Below are 25044 nucleotides of genomic sequence, written 5' to 3'. Positions count from 1 at the left end.
GTATGGCGCACCTCCCGTGGCTCTAGGACTTTTTCTACTTCTACTTATTCCTTTCCTTTTCCCTCCTGGCCCTCCGACGGGACAAGCTGCTCCAGCTCCAGTCCCCAGGACCTCACTCCTCCACGTCCACTTCCTGACTGACTCATGTTCTACAGTCTGCTGACACTAACTAAACCCCGCAACCAGACTGGCTTTGGGACTGTGCTTTCCCTAAGGTGCAACTTGCTCAAAACCACGGCCTAATGGAGTGTCGCTAAATTAAGAGTGTGTGTCTGTATATGTGTGCAATTACCTGTGGCCTCCTCCTTACATGGGAATGAGATGCCACACCTCTGGCTGAGGTGCGGTACCTCTGTGGTGACTGGACCCTCAGGGGCGCTACACCAACACTTTCCCTGCTTCACCAATTTATTATTACTTTTTTTTTTTTTTTTTTAAACACATGCAGGTCCAACATAGTCCAGGGAATCTAACACAGTCCATAAATGGAATCCTGAAAAGCACGAAAAGGGAGAAAAAAAACAAGACACTGACCTTCATCCACCAATTTATTAGAAAGCAAAGTATCCCAGGTCCGAAGTAGTCCAGCGCTTACCACAACGTTCCACAACTCCTTCGATCAAACTCTATGGAGCATTGTACTGACACTCCATAAGCTTTAAGCAGTAGCCATCCCCAACTCACGCTGCACTCCAAAAGGACACCTTTGTACAGGGAAGGAGCGGTGCATACAGCAGAGTATATACAGAAAGAGGGCACCTGTGTACAGGGAAGGAGCGGAGCATACAGCAGAGTATATACAGAAAGAGGGCACCTGTGTACAGGGAAGGAGCGGAGCATACAGCAGAGTATATACAGAAAGAAGGCACCTGTGTACAGGGAAGGAGCGGAGCATACAGCAGAGTATATACAGAAAGAGGGCACCTGTGTACAGGGAAGGAACGGCGCATACAGCAGAATATATACAGAAAGAAGACACCTCTGTACAGGGAAGGAGCGGAGCATACAGCAGAGTATATACAGAAAGAAGGCACCTGTGTACAGGGAAGGAGCGGAGCATACAGCAGAGTATATACAGAAAGAGGGTACCTGTGTACAGGGAAGGAGTGGAGCATACAGCAGAGTATATACAGAAAAAGGGCACCTGTGTACAGGGAAGGAGCAGAGCATACAGCAGAGTATATACAGAAAAGGGCACCTGTGTACAGGGAAGGAGCTGAGCATACAGCAGCGTATATAGAGAAAGAAGGCACCTGTGTACAGGGAAGGTGCAGAGCATACAGCAGCGTATATACAGAAATAGGGCACCTGTGTACAGGGAAGGAGCCGAGCATACAGCAGAATATATACAGAAAGAAGGCACCTGTGTACAGGGAAGGTGCAGAGCATACAGCAGCGTATATACAGAAATAGGGCACCTGTGTACAGGGAAGGAGCCGAGCATACAGCAGAGTATATACAGGAAGAGGGTACCTGTGTACAGGGAAGGAGTGGAGCATACAGCAGAGTATATACAGAAAAAAGGCACCTGTGAACAGGGAAGGTGCAGAGCATGCAGCAGCGTATATACAGAAATAGGGCACCTGTCTACAGGGAAGGAGCGGAGCATACAACAGAGTATATCTAGAAAAAAGGCACCTGTGTACAGGGAAGGAGCGGAGCATACAGCAGAGTATATACAGAAAGAAGGCACCTGTGTACAGGGAAGGAGCGGAGCATACAGCAGAGTATATACAGAAAGAAGGCATGTAGCTGCTGAAAAATGTTGCAGAGTGTTCAAAGTAAAAAGGCACCTGTGTACCTAGAAGCTGCAAAGTGTACACAGCAAGACTGCACTTGGTATGCAGGGCTTCTTCTAATTGTTCAAAAGAAGAGAACATAAATTCTGCACAGCTTACACATGAAGAGTGCAGCCGATGTACAGAGAGTATACTGAGGCTTCATCTCTTGCTTTGCAGAAATCGCCCAGTTAACAATTATTTTGTAAATGTAATTTTGTTCTTAATATTTGCCGTCCCATGACGTATAGTACGGTATTTTACTCTTGCTGTGCACTATCAGCAGTGACGCTCTTTTTTAGTTAGGCATACAGTTTAATGCTATATTTTTGCCATTTAATATCTTGGTGTGACGAATAAGCGTCTTGACACAAGTAAGATCTTAACTCCCAAGCTCGTGCCCTCCTCAACTCTATAACCATCAAGCTCCTTGTCTTTACGTGAATAAAATTGTTGAGTTGACTTCTTCCATTCCTGATTGGTGAGCTGAGGGCCACGATAATATCACGTTCTTAAAAGGTGCACGCCACCACCTAAACACCTCTAATGATGATCATGTATCCAGAGACAAAACTCTACGGCTTCTCGGTGACCTGATCTTCTGATGGGCCAGAGAAACTCTATCCACCTCAAAGTATACGACTTCCAAATTCCAAGTCCATGGAAAAAAAGATGGCCAACTCTTGGATTTCATGGATAAGTAAAAGGCACACGAGAAATCTGAAATAAATGAGGAGACTATTAGTTAGAGTAATCTTAAAGGGGTTGTCCATCAACAGGCACTTCTCATTGGTTGCAGCCTACACGTAACACAAGTCACTTCACTCTCCTGGAACAGCGGCACCACTATTGCTGGAACAGGAGGTGATTTTTTTTAATTTTAATTAGGGTCCTGAATTTATTATGTTGGTTTTGTCCAATATTTAACAACCCCTTTAAGTACTGTGATGGGGTTCTGTGCCGCCCCCGTGCCAGCAGCCGGGCTGCTCGGATCCAGATCCGCGGTGGCTCGACGGGTGTCCGGACCGGGGGTCGTGCGGCCACTCAAATGAAGGGGGTATTTACGAGGATTGTGCTAGTGTTCGTGATGCCACCCGTGGTATGTGGTAATTTGGAGTACCACCGCTGCTGTTGGGATTACCCGGGAGTGATGGAATGGGGCATCTAGGTGTTAGAACCCTCCACGGGTAGGGGGGATGCCCCAGAACTCGGTGAGGGTGTCTGGGGAGTGCTGTTGTGTGCAAAGGGGTCACTTTCGTACTCACTGAGTCCAGTAAACTGACACCGACAACTGGATAAACCAAAGTTCTGGACACCGCTGCCGCTGAGGGAAGCTAGTTCGGGTCCCGTCCCCAATGGTGTTGCCTGGTGATCCGTGACCTTCGTCCTGACACTAAGTTCACTTCTCTGTTGGTCCCGGTAGTATGGAACTAGCCGGGTCCCGCTCCCCACTATGGCTAACTGTGGGAGCTTGCTCTCAGGGTTCACGCTTGGGTTTTGCTGGACCGTTTTAGTGGAAAGTCCTATCCCCCTCGTTGCGCTAGTACCCCGATTTTGGAGTGGGTGGAGAGCGGATCTTGAAGGCTCCTTTCTCGTCGGATAAATTGTCAGGTTGCCTGAAGCTACTCCCTGACCTAGGGTCCACGTGCCCCGTCGTGTCCTGGTCCCAGCCCGATGATGGTGCAAGGCCGTTGGCTGTCCTCCTTGACAGTTCCGTGCCCCTTGCCACGATCCTCTGTAACCGGGGGTCCAGCTCCTCCTAGGTCTAGACCACCGTCTGCCACCTAGATGTTTCCAAGGAGCCCGGCTCCTGACCTCCTCTCTCCTTCACTTCCAACACTTCACCCCTCTACTCCTACTACTCCACTACTGCCACTCCTGACCTCCCGTTAACCAACCCCCCAAGTGGACGACCCTATTCCACTCAGGCCGTCCACTGGTGTGTCTGGTGGGTGTGGTGCAGAGTGTACCTAGGATTTTAATTAGCTCATGTAGGCAACACCATGTGTCAAGGTAGAAATTTAGGTAAAGATAGCTAATGGTATCTTTGTTCAGGATATCCAGAGGCCGGTGCCGTATTAGCTGTATATTAGTGAATCAGACAATGATCACAGAAGCTGTGTTCTCTCCTTGAGCCAGCGTCACCAACTGAACTTGTGTATTGGATAGATTCAATTATACAGAATGCATCATTGACTTTGGGACTAGAACAGGGAGTATTCAACTCCCTAATTTTTCCCAGTATACTATAAAATACATCTTTGTTCGTTATACATTCTTTCTATGTGAAACTACTGATAAGACTCATAGAATGTAAGCTTACGAGCAGGGCCCTCACTCCTCCTGGTATCTTAATTTTGTTATTTTGTATTGTCTCATATTGTCTGTACATGTCTCCTCTTAATTGTAAAGCGCTGCGGAATATGTTGGCGCTATAGAACTAAAACTTTTATTATTATAAGACTTTTGCTCATCATTATGAAGACTTTCATTGTTTGTACATCTGTTCACTTATTCTTGGTAACACCTTCATGACTATACAGCTTAGAATCATATTATGGGTCTGTGCGATTGCTATATAGACACACAGATAATTATGCAACTACATCTACATTTTGATTTTTTACATACACAGATAATCTTATTACGTTAGAACAAACAAGCTATAGCCCAGGCTACCTTCACACATGTAGTTAGGGACCATTAACCAAGGAGGAAGTGGATATTGCACGGGAAGGCAGATTGTACAATACCCTGTGATGACCTGATAGTCCAGGGGTGTCACAGTTACTCACTCAGCTTGCTTATATAATGACAGGAACACTTTCACTTAAAATGTCCAGCAGGTTTATTTCAGCCACACGTAAACCACTCTCCAGGAATATAACACAAGCCCTCCCTGGACTTCAAAGAACAAAAACATGGTATCACAGTCCATTTCACTTGCGGTACGCCCCCACAGGTTTGGTTACTTCACCCCAAAACTATCCCAGTGGAGCTGTAACCGTCTCTTAGCTAGCCCAAACCCAAGCAAACACTTTCTCTCAGAGGTTTCTTCTAGAGATATAACAACCTCCACACAGTGACCATGTGTCAGACAACCATTATAACATATGAAACACTCCCATGTGTGGAGGTATGTGGAAAGGCAGACATGCCCTATTGAGTCTCCTCCTTCATTGATTACAGGTTAACAGGTTTTTTTTCAGCCTCAGGATGTTCTGCTTCACCTCAATTGAGAGTTCCTTAGACCGCATGTTGTCTGGTCACAGCAACAGCTTCCAAATGCAAAACCACACACCTGTAATCAACCCCAGACCTTTTAACTACTTCATTGATTACAGGTACCACAGTCACCATCTTACAGTACCCATGCATTGTTTTCCCTGAAGAGGTAACGTAGCTATAAGAGGCAGCTACATGGGTGCCCTATTACTGCCCAATTGATGGTACAATATCAGTATTGTGAGTGCTGGTTACTGTGAGATTTGGTGGGGTGCCATGTTGCAGATTTTGACATGTTCATCAATTTAGTTTTAAAGTTAGAAAATCCCTTTACATTTGTATGGCAAGGTCAATTTCTGCTTTGCAGTTACAAGAAACGGATACACATTACCCGCTGGATTATCGGATTTTTAGTATCATATCATGTAGATGACATATAATATCAAATATAATAATTTAATTAAATTGTAGATGCAAAAGTCATCAGATCGGTATAAGAAATCATATATGTTCCCCCGACGCCCAGCCTTATATGAAAGTCACTCCGTACAATAACGAGATTATAACCACAGAGGTTATTGTGTAGGTGTAAAGGCATCTGTGACCTAGTCTCCCAGTACCTACCTGCACGCAACCTTAGATCCTCACAAGATCTCCTTCTCTGCTCCTCTCTTATTTCCTCTTCCCACAATCGTGTACAAGATTTCTCCCGTGCATCCCCCATACTCTGGAACGCTCTACCTCAGCACATCAGACTCTCCACTACCGTGGAAAGCTTCAAGAGGAACCTCAAGACCCACCTCTTCCAACAAGCCTACAACCTACAATAGCCCTCAGCCCAGTAGACCACTGCGCAACCAGCTCTGTCCTCACCTATTGTACCATCACCCATTCCCTGTAGACTGTGAGCCCTCGCGGGCAGGGTCCTCTCTCCTCCTATACCAGTCTGTCTTGTACTGTTAATGATTGTTGTACGTATACCCTCTTTCACTTGTAAAGCGCCATGGAATAAATGGCGCTATAATAATAAATAATAATAATAATAATAATAATAAAGAAAAGCTTCCAAAAGTCATTACTTCCAGCTAAAAAATAAAAAATTGCATTTTTTTTTTAGAGTTTTGATTTTATATTTGATTCTATTAATTGTAATGTAGGTGAAAAAAAAGAGAAAAAAAAACGACAAGTCATCACAGAAAATAATTTTTTGAGATATATGAGGAATTACAAATGTTGGTAGACGAGCGGTAAGTCAGATGCACTGTTATACTGTATTTTTTTAGCGAACGCTTTGCCCCTTTTTGAAAAAGAGAGAAAGACCTCGCATCACCTTGCACAGGTGCTCAGGAGAAAAAGCGTCAATACAGAAAGGACTAACTCCGGCACACTGTATGTTTCCCAAAGAGAAAAAGATGGACACAAGAAAGTTGATTTCAAATCCTTTTCTTTATTTCAATGTGAAAAAGTGAAGAAGTGCTGTACAAAACAAAAGGTCCGCCAGGAACAACGTTTTGGCCAAGAGACCTTCCTCAGGCCGGACATACTAGAATGGACAGGAATCACTGGAGATCAGCAAGCAGAATGTATATATGTCCTTAACACCTGCACAAAGAGTATGCGTAATCACGAACAGCGTATAAGTTGTGACATGAAGGAACTGCACTTGTAGGGAAGTGGTAGTGTCATCACACGGTACTATTAGTCAGGGAAGGTTCAAATGATATCCGCACATATGGTTTGAACACGAGTCCCTGTGTGTTATAGTAGGAGGCCGCACACGGAAAGGTAGGTTGTCTAGAGGCTGTAGAAATGAGACCTCCTGCACCAGAGGCACAGGCCTGCCAGTTTCCTGGATTTTAACAGCCAGATTCCCTGGACCCTTTCCTAAGCTAATCCCTAGACGCTTCTGACTTTCCATTTATTCCTGGACCTTACAGCGCCCCCTTCTGGCTCTGAGTTCTGGTAAATCACCTCTCAGGATCCCCCGGCCTCTCTATGAACCACGACCCGTGTACTATATACAGTGCCATATCGTGCTAGATCTTTTACGTCACTGGAGGTCTCATGCTTGACAAAGACATTCTATGTCGAAACGTTGCACTGGTTTTTGCACTCTGATGGAATAAAAAGAAGGAAGATTTTTCACTCAAGTGGACGCTGTCATTCTTGTTTTCTGCATGGTATGTGAAACCAAGTGATCCCTTGGTACTGGACGAGCATCCTAATACCGCCAGTTTGTGTGTTTACCCAGGCGGTCAGTGACTTTAGGTGCTGCAGTTGTTTGGTATTTCCTGTCCATTCTAGTCTGTCCGACCTGAGGAAGGCCTCTTGGCCGAAACGTTGTTCCTGGCGGACCTTTTGTTTTGTACAGCACTTCTTCACTTTTTCACATTGAATTAAAGAAAAGGATTTGAAATCAACTTTCTTGTGTCCATCTTTTTCTCTTTGGGAAACATACAGTGTGCCGGAGTTATTCCTTTCTGTATTGACGCTTTTTGAGACTGTGCCCACTTCACAGTCATTGCCTGCCCATCGACAGCGTCTCCACACTTTTTATTTTACACTCCAGCAGTTATAAACTTGTGGTACTTTAACACCATCTATACAAAATGAGGTTACAACATGCACCTAACACAAGGAAATTGGAAAATAAAAATCTGATTTTAAGTTGAGGTCATAGCGCGCATGCTCCATGTCATCTGCAGAGGTCGCTATGCAGAGATTAAAGGAGGTGCGGATTCCTGGCCGTGGCGGGCCCTGCAACCCTTCCCCAGAGAGAGTCAATATCTGTGGATCAATTTGGGCGGGGTGTGCGACACTTCCCCTTCTGTTCAGGGTGGCAGATGGTGGGGCCATGTCTGTGTGGCACCCCTGAGGCTCTGGTCGCCACAGGGTACTGCACCTCAATTAAGATACGGTATCCATCTCAGGTAAGGGGTTAATCATCGATGTTCCACATTCACACACTACATGCGGCTTAAGAGCCTTCTCACAGGATGGGATGGCTGAGGGTAGGCAGGGGGGTGGCCACCACGATACATGAGACTTCCCCGGTCACTGAAGTCAGCCATCTGAGGGGCGGGGACCACTTGGGGTATATAGAGGCGCAACACTAACATATCCAGAGATCCATCAGGACCATAGTTCTGGCAAGACACAACAGGACTTCTTCAATTTCTTGGGCCCGGGGCCTAGAGTGGGAGCTTGGCCAGGCTACCTAACGGCGGAGGGGAACATCCTACACCTGGGACATTCTCCTCTTTCTCTCTCTTCAAATATCAGTGGTGGCCCCTTTTCTTGCCTAGAAATGACCGGAGCCCACGACGGCAGAGACCTGCACCTGGGTGCAGCTTTTAATCCAGTGAATAAAAGAACTTGGAACCGCAGTTGTCGGCTCAGACTATGATTAGCAATGCCATCGCCCCACGCTCCGGCACTTCCATGGGACTGCCACCCCACCGTTATCCACCTGAGGCTCGCTCTGCCTGTGGGGAGCGATACCATCCCGGGTGCCACAACACCTGCCCCGGCGAGGTACCCTGCAGCGGCGGCCGCTCCCTGGCCGCATACCACAGGTGGCGTCACAACAAACTTTCCCCAATAACCCCGCTTTTCCCACCATTTACTGCACGCCTCGGGGCAACGGAACCGGGCAAGGCCACCCATGACAACGCCTGACCCGACCCGAAAAGGCCCGGCAACGAGTAGGTTAACCACCTGCCCCGTGGGGCACTGCATCTGTTGTAGCCATCAACTTGCGCCAGAGGTCTCAATCTTCTGAGGCCCTCTTCCAGATCTGCAGGCCCCCAGGCCATTTTTTCTTGGCCTCTGCAGCCATATGGGTGACCCAATCTTGCCAACTGCGTCGGCTGCAACTGCTGCGAGCCCACAAACTATACCGTCCACCGGCCATCTCAGGCAAGAAAAAGTCTGACGTTCCTTTCTATGCTTTCTCTTTGCTCTCCAGAGCAGAAATAGTGCTGGCCGGTGCTAGTGGAGGAGTCTCCATTTTCCGGACCACACCCTTCAGGGTGGGTCCTCTTCTGATTCTTCCTCCCATTTCTTCAAGGCTGGAGCCCATTCCCCTTTAGCTTCTTGGGAAGGGTGGAACTTCTGTCTTTTGTGCATCTGCCGGAGGTGATCACCACTGAACATAGGGCGTCTCTTAATCCCCAGCTTCCGCGCACACAGGGTAAAGCTTTGCGCTGTTTTTTCTATGTGCCACCCACAAATGGAAAAATATCTGCACCACTGGTTCTACTATCAATGTGACACCAAGCTGTTAGTGTACCTGGAATCAAGACTAGATGCTATGCCAGTGTCTCCAGACTTGTCTCCCAATGAGCACATCTCAGACATCATTAGTCGGTGAGTACATAGTTTACTGCCAGAAGAGGATTTTGATGATTTGCCTAAGTAAGGCTATGTGCGCACTGTGACGACATGGACACCCAATGCCTAGCATGGGTTAAAGTTTCTTAAAGTTCAGCCAGACGTATTGTTCTTCTGTGTGCTAACTCATGTTTGCTAAACTATTGTTTCTACCAGACCCTCTGAGCGTCCATTGTAATGTAGTTGTGTATTGCTAATCTAATGTAAATTACCTTAGTAGCCATTGTCTAGTCTGTGATTTGCAGACTCCATGTAGATATCCTAAGTCTTTCTATCCACATCATTTAAATGAACATTACCCATGCAGCTTGAAATTTATCCAATAAGAGAAGCAACCTTGTACAACCAATCCGATAAGGGCACAGTATATCCATAGGGAAGGTGCGGGCTATAAAAAGGGGACTTCCTTAAGTCACCAGTGGATGGATGTGCATGATCCAGTCTAAGCTCTTAGAAGCTGACTAGAGGATCATAACCAGGATACCTTGTGGACTCGGTCTAGGGACTTTGGCTTCGACTAGAGGATCACTTGGCTACATGGCTTTCAATCTAGGGACTTCGATTCTGATTGGAGACCATAACCACAGTCTAGGGATTTCGACTCCGGCTGCCAGGATTATATCATCATACCAGAGACTACTTAAGGAGGAAATCCAGGTTGGGACAATCCAGTCACCTGGCTACAGACTTTGTAGACCTCAGCCAGCTTCCTAAATCTGGCGTTATTCCATTCTCGGTGGGTGCCCGCCAAAAGCGGGGTGCTGCTGGATTGGAGTAAACAGCCCTGGAACCTCTGAGGCATGGACATTCTAAATCCCTGGTGAGCCAGTGGAAGGGTGAGACTCTGTTGCCTGTTACATTTGTGTGTTTTGCTGGTTATGTGTTATGTACCGTTAATATTTTGGGGATCCAATAAAGTCTTAATATTGTGATTCCCTCACCCTGTGTTGTCTGAGTAGTGTTCCGCCCACTGTTAAGGGGATCGGCGGTCAGTTGGGATGAGCCCTGAGCCACGCTGTCTTTCTAAAGGCGGCCGGGCCAGCGGACAAGAGCACCCGCTGAGCCCCGTGTCTCCACAATTGGTGGCAGCGGTGGGACACTACTCAGCCTGGGTTATCCAGGGGAGCTGCAGAGGACTGGTGTTCGCGGACTCTGTCCAGGGCTCAACAACCAGGGAGGCACATAAGCAAACCCAGCAGGCCATAGGGGAGGCATTCACATTTCGGATGCTGCTATGTCCAACCCCACCAGCTCAGCCATGGGACAAGAACCAGAGAGGAGTTACGACCGCAGCAGTAAATGGATGCTACAGGATCTGTGCCAGATGCAAAAGATTGACTACAGAAACACTGACACTCGGTCGGACTTGATACGGAAATTAGTCCGTTGGGATGCCCAGAATGATGCAGAGGACGATGAGGATCCCGCCGATATTGACCCAGAGGATTTAAACTATGTGCCACATCATGGATCTAGTGACAATCGGGAATCAACTTGGTCCAAAATGGCCCAAGCCACAGCGTTGTTGTTTGCATTGGGGCCTAAATCCTCAAGAGAAGAGAGGGCTTATGTTCTGGAATATGTTTATGGGATTCCAGCTGCCGTACTGCTAGCACCAACCGCTCGAGAAGGATGGTCCCGCTACCCAGCAGAAGCTGCACCAAAACAAAGGACTACAAACAGGGCCTGTGACTTGCCCAATCTACGGCGCTGTTATACATGTGGGCGCCATGGATATATCGATAAAGATTGTCTCCAAAACAGAGGCCGCATGCTTGGAGCCCGTCTGCCAGTCCAACCAGTCAACATATGCCGAGATGAACCAAGGAGACCTGAGGAATGCTACTCCCGAGAAACACCAATAGCTGAGGAAGTGGTTTACCCAGTCCACACCCTACGGCAGGCCGGACACCGTACACCAGCCAACCTCCATCCCCACATCCAGACGGTCAAGGTCGGTGATATACAGGCTCAGGGACTTCGAGACACTGGATCTTCCATCACCCTGGTCAGCCCAGATATTGTTCCCACAGAACATCATTTACCTGGCCGCCAAGTGACCATCACCCTTGCTGGGGGCCAGCGCTCGGACATCCCTCTGGCATGTGTGCAGTTGGACCTAAGGACCGACCAGGGAGAGGTCGAGGTGGAGCTTGTGAACAGCCTCCCCACACCTGGTATTTTGGGGACTAACCAGGAAGCGATCGATGTGGGACTTGTGAACAGCCTCCCCATACCTGTCATTGTGGAGACTGACCAGAGCAAGGCTGATGTGGAGCTTATGAACAGCATCCCCACCCCTGTTATTTTGGGGTCTGACCAGGAAGAGGTCCATATGGAGCTTATGAATAGCCTCCCCATACCTGTCATTGTGGAGACTGACTAGAGCAAGGCTGATGTGGAGCTTATGAACAGCATCCCCACCCCTGTTATTTTGGTGTCTGACCAGGAAGAGGTCCATATCGAGCTTATGGACAGCCTCCCCACACCTGTTGTTTCGGGACTAGCCAGGAGGAAGTTGAAGTGGGGTTCATAGATGGCCCAACCAAGCCTGTTGTTTCAGATACCACCCAGAGGGAAGTGAAAGTGGGGCTTGTGGATTACCTGCTCACACCAGTTATTTTGGAGTATGACCTAGGACAAGGACTATCCAGTCAGTTTGAAGCAGCCATCACCCACATCCAAGTCAAGCAGGACCATGATGTGGATCTTTCTAACATCTTTTACAAAGATAATTCACATTTCCAGTCTCCATCATCCACTTCTGAGCCAACAACCATGAGTAAGCCTAACCACACTGTGGGCTACTGACTGGGGGAAGATTGATAGTAAGAAATGTATGCAAGCTCAACTCACAGACCCCACCTTAGTGCTTGCCCACAATATGGCTGCTCAACCTGGGGGAGGTAATCAGGGGGAGGTGTATAGATGCGCGCCTCTGATGCTGACCTCACCATTAAAAAGGACAATGCCATCAAGAGGAGAAGGCTGATCGGAAGCCTATCCTGTCTGGCTAATATTAAGAAGGGGGAGGAATGTGACGACATGGACACCCAATGCCTAGCATGGGTTAAAGTTTCTTAAAATTCAGCCAGACGTATTGTTCTTCTGTGTGCTAACTCATGCTTGCTAAACTATTGTTTCTACCAGACCCTCTGAGCGTCCATTGTAATGTAGTTGTGTATTGCTAATCTAATGTAAATTACCTTAGTAGCCATTGTCTAGTCTGTGACTTGCAGACTCCATGTAGATATCCTCAGTCTTTCTATCCACATCATTTAAATGAACATTACCCATGCAGCTTGAAATTCATCCAATAAGAGAAGCAACCTTGTATAACCAATCCAATAAGGGTACAGTATATCCATAGGGAAAGCGTGTGCTATAAAAAGGAGACTTCCTTAAGTCACCAGTGGATGGATGTGCATGATCCAGTCTAAGTTCTTATGAGCTGACTAGAGGATCATAACCAGGATACCTTGTGGACTCGGTCTAGGGACTTTGGCTCCGACTAGAGGATCACTTGGCTACATAGCTTTCAATCTAGGGACTACGATTTTGTTTGGAGACCATAACCACAGTCTAGGGATTTCGACTCCGGCTGCCAGGATTATATCATCATACCAGAGACTACTTAAGGAGGAAATCCAGGTTGGGACAATCCAGTCACCTGGCTACAGAATTTGCAGACCTCAGCCAGCTTCCTAAATCCGGCGTTATTCCTTTCTCGATGGGTGCACACTAAAAGCGGGGTGCTGCTGGATTGGAGTAAATAGCCCTGGAACCTCTGAGGCACGGACATTCTAAATCCCTGGTGAGCCAGCGGAAGTGTGAGACTCTGTTGCCTGTTACATTTGTGTGTTTTGCTGGTTATGTGTTATGTGCCGTTAATATTTTGGGGATCCAATAAAGTCTTAATATTGTGATTCCCTCACCCTGTGTTGTCTGAGTAGTGTTCCGCCCACGGTTAAGGGGATCGGCGGTCAGTTGGGATGAGCCCTGGGCCATGCTGTCTTTCTAAAGGCTGCCGGGCCAGCGGACAAGAGCACCCACTGAGCCCCGTGTCTCCACACGCACGCTGCAAAAATTTTTTATTAACAACAAAACTACACCTCGTAAGAGGAAAAGCAGCAAAAACAACGCATGTGTTTTTTGCACGTATTTGGTGACTTTTTTTCCCATGCGTTTTTTGTGAGATCAATGGCAGAAAGGGCTAAAAACGTAGAACAAAAACGGACAAAGAATTGACAGGCTGCATTAAAGGGAATTTGTCAGCAGGTTTTGCTATGTAATCTGAAAACCGCATGTTAACATAAAGAATTCAGTGATGCCTGTTTTATTACAAAAGTGTGTTTTTGTTTACCTGTAATGTATGTTTAGTACCAGTAATACTTATAACTGCTGGGACACAGCAGCACAGAGCCCAAGTCTGGCATACCCTGTGCTGTGATTAGCAATTCTCTGTCTATAGACATTGTATATACAGAGCCTGGTGTGGGTGGAACAACTCTTTGAGCTCTGCTGCACTGCTAAATCTAAAAGCTCTGATTGTGGCAGAACGGCTGCACTCAGTAATCTAAGTGATATATCGGTGGATTTATGCCGCCCCAGCAGCGGATCCAACCGCTCGGATCCGAGGTGAGTGTCCGTTCGTGGCTCGAGGGTCTCGGGACCCGGGGGCTTAGGGGCCACACTCTAAAGTGCAAGGGGATATTTACAGGAGAGTTATAGTTCGTGATACCACCCGTGGTGTGCGGTAACTGGGAGTACCGCCGCTGCAGTTGGGAGTACCCGGGGTGATGAAGTGGGGCAGCAAGGTGTCGTTGCCCTCCACGGGTAGGGGCAGGCCCCGGGTCTCTGCATGATGCTACGGGGTGCCGTGAAGAGGGGGGTCACTCAGGTACTCACTCAGCAAATAAGCAGACGCTGACAACCGGGTAAACCAAGTCTCTGGGTGCCGCTGCCTCTCAAAGAGGAGCTCGTCCGGGTCCCGTCCCCTGCAGTGCTGCCTGATGGTCCGTGACCTGCCTCCTGGCACAAAGTTTAAATTCACTGTAGTGGCCCGGTAGCTTGAAACTTGCCGGGCCCCAGTCCCCACTGTGGCTAAGTGAGGGAGCCTGCTCTCAGGGGCTCACGCTTGGGATTTCAGTGGGACGCTTGTGTGGAAAGCCCTATCCCCCTTGTTGCACTAGTGCCCCCGATCTCTGAGCTGGTGGGAACAGTCCATAAAAGCCCTGTTCTCCGCAGGTTAATTTCCGGGTTGCCTGAAGCTTTTCCCTGATCTGGGGTCCGTGTACCCTGCTCTGCCTTCAGTCCCAGACCGGTGATAGGACCAGGCTGCTGACCGTCCTCTTTGACAGGTCCCAGGCACCTAGCCTCAATCCCCTGCGACCGTGGGTCCGACTCCTCTAGGTCCAGACACCGCTTTCAATCTAGTCAGCTTCTTCTGGGAGCCACCACTCCCAACCTCCTCTGAGCTCCTCTCAGCTCGAGGGCTACCACTTAACTGCCTCACACTCCTCACCTCCCCAGCCTGACCCCTAGATGGGCGACCCTATTCCGCTTAAGCCGTCCACTGGTGTGTCTGGTGGGTGTGGTGCAGGGTGTGTCTAGGATTTGATTTGCTGTTGGAGGCAACACTGCAAGATGGGGACCCAGAACCATGAGGGGATGAATACAGCACAGGGAGGGCAGTTTGTGCAGTACCCTGGGACGACCTGAATAGTCCAGGGGCATAAAAGATTCAGTATCACTTTACCTACATGGTAGCAAAAACCAGTTGACAGATTCTCTTTAATAACCTCATTGATCGCAGCTGAGGCTGTAAGGGGCCCTTTGCACACTACGAGATCGCAAGCCGATGCTGCGATGCCGAGCGCGATAGTCCCCGCCCCCCGTCGCAGCTGCGATATCACGGTGATAGCTGCCGTAGCGAACATTATCGCTACGGCAGCTTCACATGCACTCACCTGCCCTGTGACGTCGCTCTGGCCGGCGACCCGCAGTCCTTTCTAAGGGGGTGGGTTATGTGGCGTCACAGCGACGTCACACGGCAGGCGGCCAATAGAAGCGGAGGGGCGGAGATGAGCGGGACGTAAACATCCCGCCCACCTCCTTCCTTCCGCATTGCAGACGGGACGCAGGTAGGAGATGTTCCTCGCTCCTGCGGCTTCATACACAGCGATGTGTGCTTCCGCAGGAACGAGGAACAACATCGTACCGTTGCTGCAGCCAAAATAATGAAAATGACCGACACTACACCGATCATACGATACCGACGCTTTTGCGCATGGTAATCGTAGTTAAAACGATTTACACACTACAATGTCGAGAGCGACACCGGATGTGCATCACTTTCAATTTGACCCCACCGACATCGCAGCTCGATGTCGTAGTGTGCAAAGGGCCCCTTAGTGTCGGGATTTCTGCATGTGACTGAATAAATACAGAAGTTTTGAAAATGTTGTTTCCATTTTTTCATCATTTGCAGATCAGTAAGGTGTCTGTCCATCCTGTGATGTCCATCATTCCACGACTTGCAGTTTCAATATTGAGGAGTGTAGAATCATACATCGTCTGCACATAAGTTTTTTTTTTTCCCTGCACCTTTTGGCCCTTATCTGCTTCCCTTGAGTCCTATTATGGATTACTACAATTTATATATGCTATGATTTAAGATACTACAGACAGATAATGGAATGTCTCCTGACGCCCGGCGCTGACTGTGGAGCGCAGCCTCATTAACCTGTTAGCTGACAGCGAGATCGGGGAAGTCATGGTGTCTCTGGGTTACTGAGACCCGTCTGTGCCACGACGAAACCTGCTGAGCCGTCACTTTCCCCAGTCTCCAAAGAGAGAGGGATCTGCAAGGCTTTAATGTTCAGAAAAATAGGAGTCTGCTCCTGTATTCACCCTTTATGTAAAGCCGGGGCTATCCATAAATGTAATAATATTATAGATGTACTGTATATCAGCCAAGGAAACTCCCAAAAAACACTGCACTGAAAGTGGTAGAGCAGATACAGATTAAGGGTGGCTTTACACGCTACAATATCGGTACCGATATCGCTAGCATGCGACCCGCCCCCATCGTTTGTGCGAAATGGGCATATCGCTGCCCGTCGCGCACAAAATCCGGCACCCCCGTCACACATACTTACCTGCATAGCGACGTCGCTGTGACCGGCGACCCGCCTCCTTTCTAAGTGGGCAATCCAATCAGCGTCACAGCGACATCACTAAGCGGCCGCCCAATGAAAGCGGAGGGGTGGAGATGAGCGCGACGTAACATCCCGCCCATCTCCTTCCTTCCGCATTGTGCCCGGCGGCAGGTAAGGAGAGGTTCTTAGTTCCTACTGGGGTCACCCACAGCAATGTGCACTGCCGCAGAAACGAGGAACAACTTCGGCAAAGCGATACCATCGATACTTGGGAGCGGACCCCCATGTCAACGAGGAGCGATTTTGGACGTTTTTGCAACGATCCAAAATCGCTCCTAGTAGTCACACACAATGAGATCGCTACAGCGACCGGATGTGCGTCACAAATTCCGTGACCCCAACGAGATCGCTGTAGTGAAATCGTAGCGTGTAAAGCCAGCTTTAATGGAACCCGTTAAGCTGCCCCAAAACTCCGGTGTACCAGACTTAAGGCCCCGTTACACGCAACGACGTATCTAACGATATATCGCTGGGGTCACGGATTCCATGACGCACATCCGGCATAGTTAGCAACGTCGTTGCGTGTGACACCAACGAGCGACCGTTAACGATGGGAAATACTCACCAAATCGTCCATCGTTGACACGTTCATTTTCAAAAAATTGTTGATTGTTGAGGACGCAGGTTGTTCGTCGTTCCCGAGGCAGCACACATCGCTACGTGTGACACCTCGGGAACGACGTACTGCAGCTTACCTGCGGCCGCCGCCAATGAGGAAGGAATGAGGTGGGTGGGATGTTACGGCCGCTCATCTCCACCCCTCCGCTTCTATTGGGCGGCCGCTTAGTGACGCCGCACGAACCGCCCCCTTAGAAAGGAGGCTGTTCGCCGGCCACAGCGACGTCGCTAGGCAGGTAAGTACGTGTGACGGCTCCTAACGATATTGTGCGCCACGGGCAGCGATTTGCCCGTGACACACAAACGACGGGGGCGGGTACGCTTGCTAGCGATATCGCTGCGTGTGACGGGGCCTTAAGCCAACTCCACCCCAAGATTGACAGGTCTCTTACTATGTGCACAAGCGGGAGTGACCTGTCAATCACCGGATCTTCAAAGTATATTTTCCCTGAGTGTTTCAGAAAATAATCTACCCGGCTGCTATCATACACCAGGATACAATTCATGCTGCATGCGGTTTGGGCAGCATGAATCACCTGGCAAGTTACCTTTATTACCCCTTTCACCTCCGGGCGATTTTCCATTTTTAGTTGTTTTGCTCCCTTTCACTTTTTTATTTCTCCATCAATCTACCCATATGAGGGCTCGTTTTTTGCAGGATGAATTGTACTTTTAAATGAAACCATAGGTTTACCATATAGTGTACTCGAAAACGGCCAAAAAATTCCAAGTGCGGAAAAATTGCATAAAAGGTGCAATTGCACAACAGGTTTTGGGATATTTTATTCCCCGTGTTCCCTATATATGTTAAAACTGATGTGTGGGTGTGATGCCTGAGGTCGCTACCAATTTGCAGACACCAAACATGAATAGGTTTACTTTTATCTAAGGGGTTAAAAATAATTCAGAAATTTGTCTAAAAAAAGTGGCGCACTCTTTGCGCCATTTTCCGCAACCCGTAGCCATTTTGCGCAAAATTTGCGACGAGCAAAAAACGTAATTTTGGCGTATGGAATTTTTTGCCGCTATGCTGTTTACCGATCAGATTAATTGACTTTATGTTTTCATAGATCGGGCATTTCTGAACTCAGCGATACCAAATATGTGTATATTTTTTATTTTTCTTTCATTTTCAATGGGGCGAATTGGAGATTTGAACTTTTAGATTTTTTTCATTTTTTAATCTTTCGTTATTTATTTTACTAGTACCCCTAGGGGACTATAAGGATCAGCAGTCTGATTGCTCATTCATTTCTGTTGATCAGCTGTGCAACTCTTGGCAGGAGAAATGCTGCTCTCCTTTTACAGCCAGGGCTCTGCCGGCTGTAACAGGATGTGAGTCATGATAGCAACAGGAGTCATCACATGACCTTGTGCTACCATGGTAACCATCGGCTCCCCGTGATCACGTCACGGGGCCTCCGATGGCAGCGGGGAAATGCATGTTCCCCACTGCGGTGCTTTAAATCACATTTTGACAGTGTGATTTAAGTGGTTAACAGGCGCAGCTGGATCGCGGATCCACCTGCGCCTGCGAGGCAAACGTCTGCTGGTCAAATCAAAAGATATGAGCAGGATCACCATCGGCAGCTGATGGTGATCACCTCTCTATGATTTAGGACGTACCGTTACATCCTAGGTCATGAACAGGTTAATAATATACCACCTTGATTTTCAAAAAGTTTCCACGCTGCGTAAAATGTAAAGAGAAAAAGAATGCAGTGTTTGGAAATCTGGTGTCACCATATTTTTAACCAGAGAACATAGGACACTGATCAGAAGTTGAATGTTGCCCATTTTTTCATTTAATATGAACAAAAATTATTAATTTAGCAATTGATGGCAGCGAAACATCTCTGAAAAGCTGGGATAGACAAACAGCTGGAGGGTCAATATTCAACTAAAGCCATGGGTATAAAAAGAGCATGCTAGAGAGGCAGAGTCTCCCAGAGGCAAAGATGGTCAGAGGTCACCAATCTGTGAACAATTGCGTCTAAAAATTGTGTCAACATTTTCAGAAAAACATTCCTCAATGTAAAAATGGGCTCTGTTGTGAATGTTAGTTATGTTTTGGCTGCTGGGAGGCTCCCTCTGGTGGCCAGGAATGGCTTGGACAGAGACCAGGTGTGTTGTGCAGTGGGTGTTTCCTTTGCTAACTCTCTGCTTACTTAAGTCCTGGTCTGATTGCAGGCTGTTGCCGGATGTCAGTTGTTCTTTGTATCTCCAGCCTGCTTAATCCTGCTCTACACCACATCTACTCCAGATAAGTGCTTGCTCTTTATTTATTGTCTGGTTCTTTTGTTTATCTGGGTTTGTCATTTGTTGTGGTTGGTTTCAGTTTATTTCCTTCCATGGATTTTCCCCCTCAGTGGATTGTTGAGGAACTCCCTGTAGTTCTGTGTGGAGTCTAGCTCCTTTGGGTCCATGTGTTTGTGGCTTGTTGACTTTGTTATGATTCTTGTTTTCTGTTCATTGGTATGACAAGGGCACCTGGTATAGGACGGAGTTCAGATCGTGCGATCTGAGGGCCTTTTTGTACTATCAGGAATTTGGAATTTTGCAGGGTTTTTCTCTGGCCACCATCAGTCCCTTTCCTGTCCTTTCCTATTTTAGTCAGCGGGGGCCTCACCTTTTGCTAATCCTGTCATCTATCTGTGTATTGTGTTTTTCCTATATCACCGCAGTCTTTGAATGTGGGGGGCTTGCTATTCTTGTCTATTTTCTGAGGCAGAGAGTTATTCATCTTTCCTACCTTTAGGATAGCTAGTTCTCCGGCTGGGTTCGCAGTGCACAGGATGTTAGTTCACCCCTCGGCTACTTCTAGTTGTGATGGTTAGTAAGGGGATGGCGGCCAGATTAGTTGCCAATGCTCTTGTCACCTTTTTGCCAATGATTTGTGGTGGTCTTCCATGGTTCCGGATCATAACAGGGCTCAGTAGGAAAGGGACCATCCAGCTTGTTATTATGCACAGTTCTGCATCTCTGATGGCATGCAATTGGCATAATTTTGGTCACATGATCGCCTGCTCCCTACATCGGTACCTGAGTGTGCCCGCTTGAAGGATTCACTCAGTCTGCAGTCACAGTTAAGGATGACACCTTCCCTTTAAGTGACATCAAACATACTCCTAACTAATAAGACTTAAGCCATAAATGGCTGCAGCAGTGCAAGTAATACAGTCCAACATTGGGGTTCGGTTGCTGATGTTGGGGCGCTTTCTTGAACCTCCTGTACACTAAACTCAATAACAGCAAAATCCCCCGCATGGATGGTCTTCTTATAAAATCCTTCCACGAGGAACCGAAAATCCCAACAATACACCCTGAGCAAATAGTTAAGGTATAAACTTCTCAAGAGTGGAACCAGACGTCCCAGCAAAGCTACTCATTCTGGGATTAGATCCGATGATAGGGACTTCTCCATCGGGTAAGACTGTGTCCCCTGAACTCTCCCCCAACTACGTATGGGATGGGCTTGATACTGGGCCACACTCCTCTTCAGGGTTGTCTTCAACTGACTGATATATACAATCTATTCTGTCTCTTCCTGGTAGCAATGATTCCAACCGCTCTAATTATCAGTCCCTTAGATAACTGTATGATTTTACTCACTCTACCGGCTTCCACAGATAGTGTTAACTCAGCCCAAACGATGACTTGTAGGAAGACAAGGAGAAACGCTGCAGTTTTCTTCTAGAATCTTGTATTAAGTACAAAGTAAAGGCAGGTGAAAAGGAATAATCTGTACAGGGTTGCAGACATGTCTCTTCAGTAATGATTCCTCTAGACTAAACTGAAGGAGAAGGGAGGAGCTTTCTATACAGAAGCCAACTAAGGGAGGTACATAGGGACAAACTTCATACAGTCTAATCTACCTAGTAACAGTAAGGAATTTCCTTATAGGGGGAAAAATATGCAATGCAAGAATTATATACAACAGGTTGTTCCCATTCATGGGACACAACACAATCTCAGCCTCCATTCATCACTAAAATCACAATTACTACCTTGAGTGACCAGTTGTCGATACTGAAGGCGGGTGGCTGGATGGGTTCTAGTGCATTGTGCTTTGCTTTTGCAGGTAGTGGCGGCTGACAATAATAGTTCTTGGTGGATGGGGGGTTGTGTATCATTTTGTGTAGGTTCGCATTTTAGGCGTGGTGCTCTGTCCATTCTATATATTATTTGTCCTGTCTGCAGTATAATAACCCCCTGCAGTGCTTCTGTCCCTAGGTGTGGGGGAGGGAGCCCTGGAATCCACCCAAACTCTTTGCTTACCTGGGGGATTATTCAGTCTGGCGGTGAAGGACAAGAGACAAGCAGGAAGATTTATCCTCTGAGGAAGAAGCTGCGGCTACAGGCAGCACTCCAGAGAGAGCTTGAGAAACCTCGATTTCCCTGAGAAAGGACTGCTGGAGGATTGTGACTCATCCCCAAGACATTTATGCCATTACTGGACTACTTTACCCTCTGTGTGGTGGATTATTTTATGGACCTTCTGATTTGCATGGAATAAAGGATCTTTGGATTGTTCACCAATCTCTCGCTCTGTTGATTGTGTGATATCGGAGAAGGACCCTGTGACACCTATCCACCAGTATTCAGGCCTCCATTTATCACTGAAATCACTCTCACTAACTTGAGTAACCAGTTGTCCATGCTGAAGACGGGTACAAGGATGTTGGGTGGCTGGATGGGTTCTAGTGCTTTGTGCTTTGCTTTTGCAGGCAGTCGTGCCTGACAATAATAGTTCTTGGTGGTCCACCTCTCATTCTTAGGCTTTACAACTTGTCCCAGAAGTCTACTGTCTGGGTGAGCCCTCCTGGGAATGCACCGTGTGCAGGAGTTACAATAGTCCTTAATGTAAGCATTCATTCTTGGCCAGTAAAATCAATCGGCTAAAAGATCAGTAGTCCTCTAAACACCAAAGTGCTTATGGTCGTTATGCAGCATCATCTGAAAAAGAGTGGGAAGAACCAACTGAACGAGAACTTCCCCGTTTGGACGCTTCACCTTTCGATACAGAAGTCCATTTCTCACAACTAGGGACTCCAACAGGTGAGTGAGCACAGCAGATTCTTCTGCCTTCACAGCATTCCTCTCAGGCCTCCAACTCCTTTTCACAGTCCGTAAAACTACTCCTACAAAAGGATGTTTCTGCTGAGCCTTCTCGACCTGACTTTGCATCAGTGGTGGTGTGGCGCCCTGGACTAGCCAGGTCGTCACAGGTACTGCAACACACACCCCCACCCTGAGACAGGCACATCAGCCAGACACAAAATCCTTGTTGCCTCCCTCCAGGGACTGATATCCACACCAGGTGGGGTGGAGCCAGGCGGTTGGCCCCACCCACTGAGGAGTTCACAGTCCTGGAGGTGGGAAAAGGAAGTCAGAGAGAAGAGTTCAGTTAGGGAAGTGAAGGAGTGAGGAGCAAACTGATCGTGTCTGGGTGTGTGGCCCAGGCACATATAGCAAGGTTGGCAGACGGTGGTGGCCGTCTGCAGGAGAGGCGAATCAACGCAGAACCGTAGGACCGGGGTCGGGCGGTGGCCCGCCGGTACCGAACCGGGGAGCGAAGTGAAGCCAGCACACTCAGGCAGGGCTACGGACCCTGATCAGGCTTGGAGCCGCCATTAGAGGTCAAATCCGTCAGTGACCGGAACCCCAGGGGTTTCCTAACAGCCAAGACCCGATTGAAGGCAACCGTCCAACCAGCAAAAGGAAATACAGCTACCGCCACAGCTAGAGTTCCAAGGGCCAGAGCCTGCGGACAAAAGGGCTCCTCCGGCACATATATACGCTGGGGAGCGGGTTACCGGTGGGAATCCATCGGAACCGAACATACACACAGGTGCAGGGAAAGGCAGCCACCACCAACCGTCCGGGAGAAACTACAGCAGCCGGCTGCGGGACCCGTCCATCCAGCCATTTGGTTTACCAGAGACTTTGCGTACCTTTGTGGCTGAGTAAGTACACCCGTGCCATCCGGCACCACGCTGCGCAGTCCAAGCGACCCTGCACCTCCCCGACCCTGCCTCCCCGTCACCTCACCGGGCCCCGGGACCACCAACCCCTACCCACGGAGGGGGAAAACAACATCCCAGCTGCTCCCTACCATCGCTCCCGGGATCCCCGTCACAAGCAGCGGTGGTGCCCCAACCTCACCACAAACCGTGGGTGGCGTCACGGACCAAATCCCCAAACCCAAACTACCCCTTTTCACTCACGGGCGAGGAGCGCCGCTCGAGTCCCCGGATCCGGCCCACCGCTCGAGCCACCGAGCAGCAGCAGCAGCAGCACCGGACCCGAGCGTTAGCGAGAGCGCAGCAGCGACGGCTCCTCCCCGCCCACGACAGTGGCAGACTGCAGGTATTCACCTTAGCCAAATGGTAGGACAAATGTGCAGATGCTTCCTCTGAAACTCCCAAAAGTTGAGGACTGTCCCATGATGGAACAATCATGCATCTGATTCGGTGACACTTGACTTCAGTTCCAGGGCTAGGGGACCAATACAAGACTCTTCATCTCCAGACAACCTTTACTCATGGTGGCGGGGAGAAGGTGGAGATTTCTTTAAACCCCATTGTTTTTGAGCACTGATAAGACATTTGATTGGGATTCAAAGCGTTTCTCTTCCTCCACATCTTCAATCAAATTCTGACCATCTCCCATTCACCATGAAGCTGTAATAGGTAGGCTGTGCCACATGATATTAATATGCTATGTCTTACGTGTATACTGTGGAATACTATAAATGCCTGTGTTAGTATCTAAGTGATTTTTAGACAAGAACAGGTTCCAAATGCAGCAGAGATAAGACTGTCAGGTTACCAAATGCTGCCAATTAGCGGTTGGGTTAAGTCGGCTGGTAAAGCCAGTTTTAGAAGAGATGTTAGATAAGATAGGGAGTAGTGGAAGGGAGGAGTGACAAATGGTAGGGCGGTTAGTTTGGAGAAGGAGCTACAGATGAGAAGTGAGTTATAAAGTAAGAGGATGTGGCCTCGATGCTAGGGCCAGCCAGAAAACCCCGAGGTAAATTCTGGAGGTCCAGAGCATACAGCTCACCCCAGCGGCCTTAGAGAATCACCCAGCTAGAGAAGCCACCGGGTCCCAGAAACAGAAGAAGGTGCATGGTTCAAGGGGGAAGAAGACACAGACCCCGAAGTATTGAGGACAAGGTCTGAGGTAGCGGGGAACAGAACAAAGCGTAGTAACCCACAAAGAGGGAAAGGAAGCCATGTCTGTCATAACGGTGTGAAGTATAAAGTAAACAAGACAGGTTGCGTGTCTCACTATTTGATGATTTTGATGAATGGCAGCCGGGGCGATGAACATCAGCCCAAAGCAGTAAGTGTAATGCACCCATCCACACATGCACTCTCCTTGGTGAAAAAGAGCTGTGCCCATGCGGCCCGAGGTCAGTCCTTTCCTTCAAGTAGCACTGCAAGCAAGGTCATTCCCCGCACAACCTGAGAATAACGCTACAGGGAAAATGCCTAAGCTTAAGGAACTACTAGGGGCCATGAAAACAAAGATGGCACGACATGGCCTGACAGAGAAGGAGCTCCACTCATTGTGGGTGGTACAGTGGGAAAAAAGTGCAAAGTTATTTGCTTTGAAGCTTTGGACTAAGCAATGCCCCATTTTTCCATTTTTTGTGCTGCCCATTTCTGGTGGGCGTACCAAAGAGAGAGAAACTGCCCTTTCCGGGAGGCTGATTGGGAATGGGCGGCAGCTTTGAAGAAACAAGCGGGGGAGCTGGAGAAGGCCCCACACTGGAGGGTGCAGTCCATAAGATGAAGTCTCCCCCA

At 48.3% G+C, this 25044-nt stretch overlaps 1 long non-coding RNA gene across 1 annotated transcript in view; it reads right to left on the bottom strand.

Annotated features, from left to right (window-relative positions):
• Nucleotides 1–2118: 2118 nt before the first annotated feature.
• The window catches only part of LOC142275941 (uncharacterized), a 127333-nt gene continuing 104407 nt past the window's right edge, over nucleotides 2119–25044 (bottom strand). The window contains exon 4 of the long non-coding RNA XR_012739541.1: nucleotides 2119–2498. This is a non-coding gene — a long non-coding RNA (uncharacterized LOC142275941). The remainder of the gene's footprint in view (nucleotides 2499–25044) is intronic.

The sequence above is a fragment of the Anomaloglossus baeobatrachus genome, chromosome 1 (genome assembly GCF_048569485.1).
Source record: "Anomaloglossus baeobatrachus isolate aAnoBae1 chromosome 1, aAnoBae1.hap1, whole genome shotgun sequence".
NCBI classification, from domain to species: Eukaryota; Metazoa; Chordata; class Amphibia; order Anura; family Aromobatidae; genus Anomaloglossus; species Anomaloglossus baeobatrachus.
The sequence above is the reverse complement of the archived record's forward strand: the minus strand, read 5'-3'. Positions and strand labels throughout refer to the sequence as shown.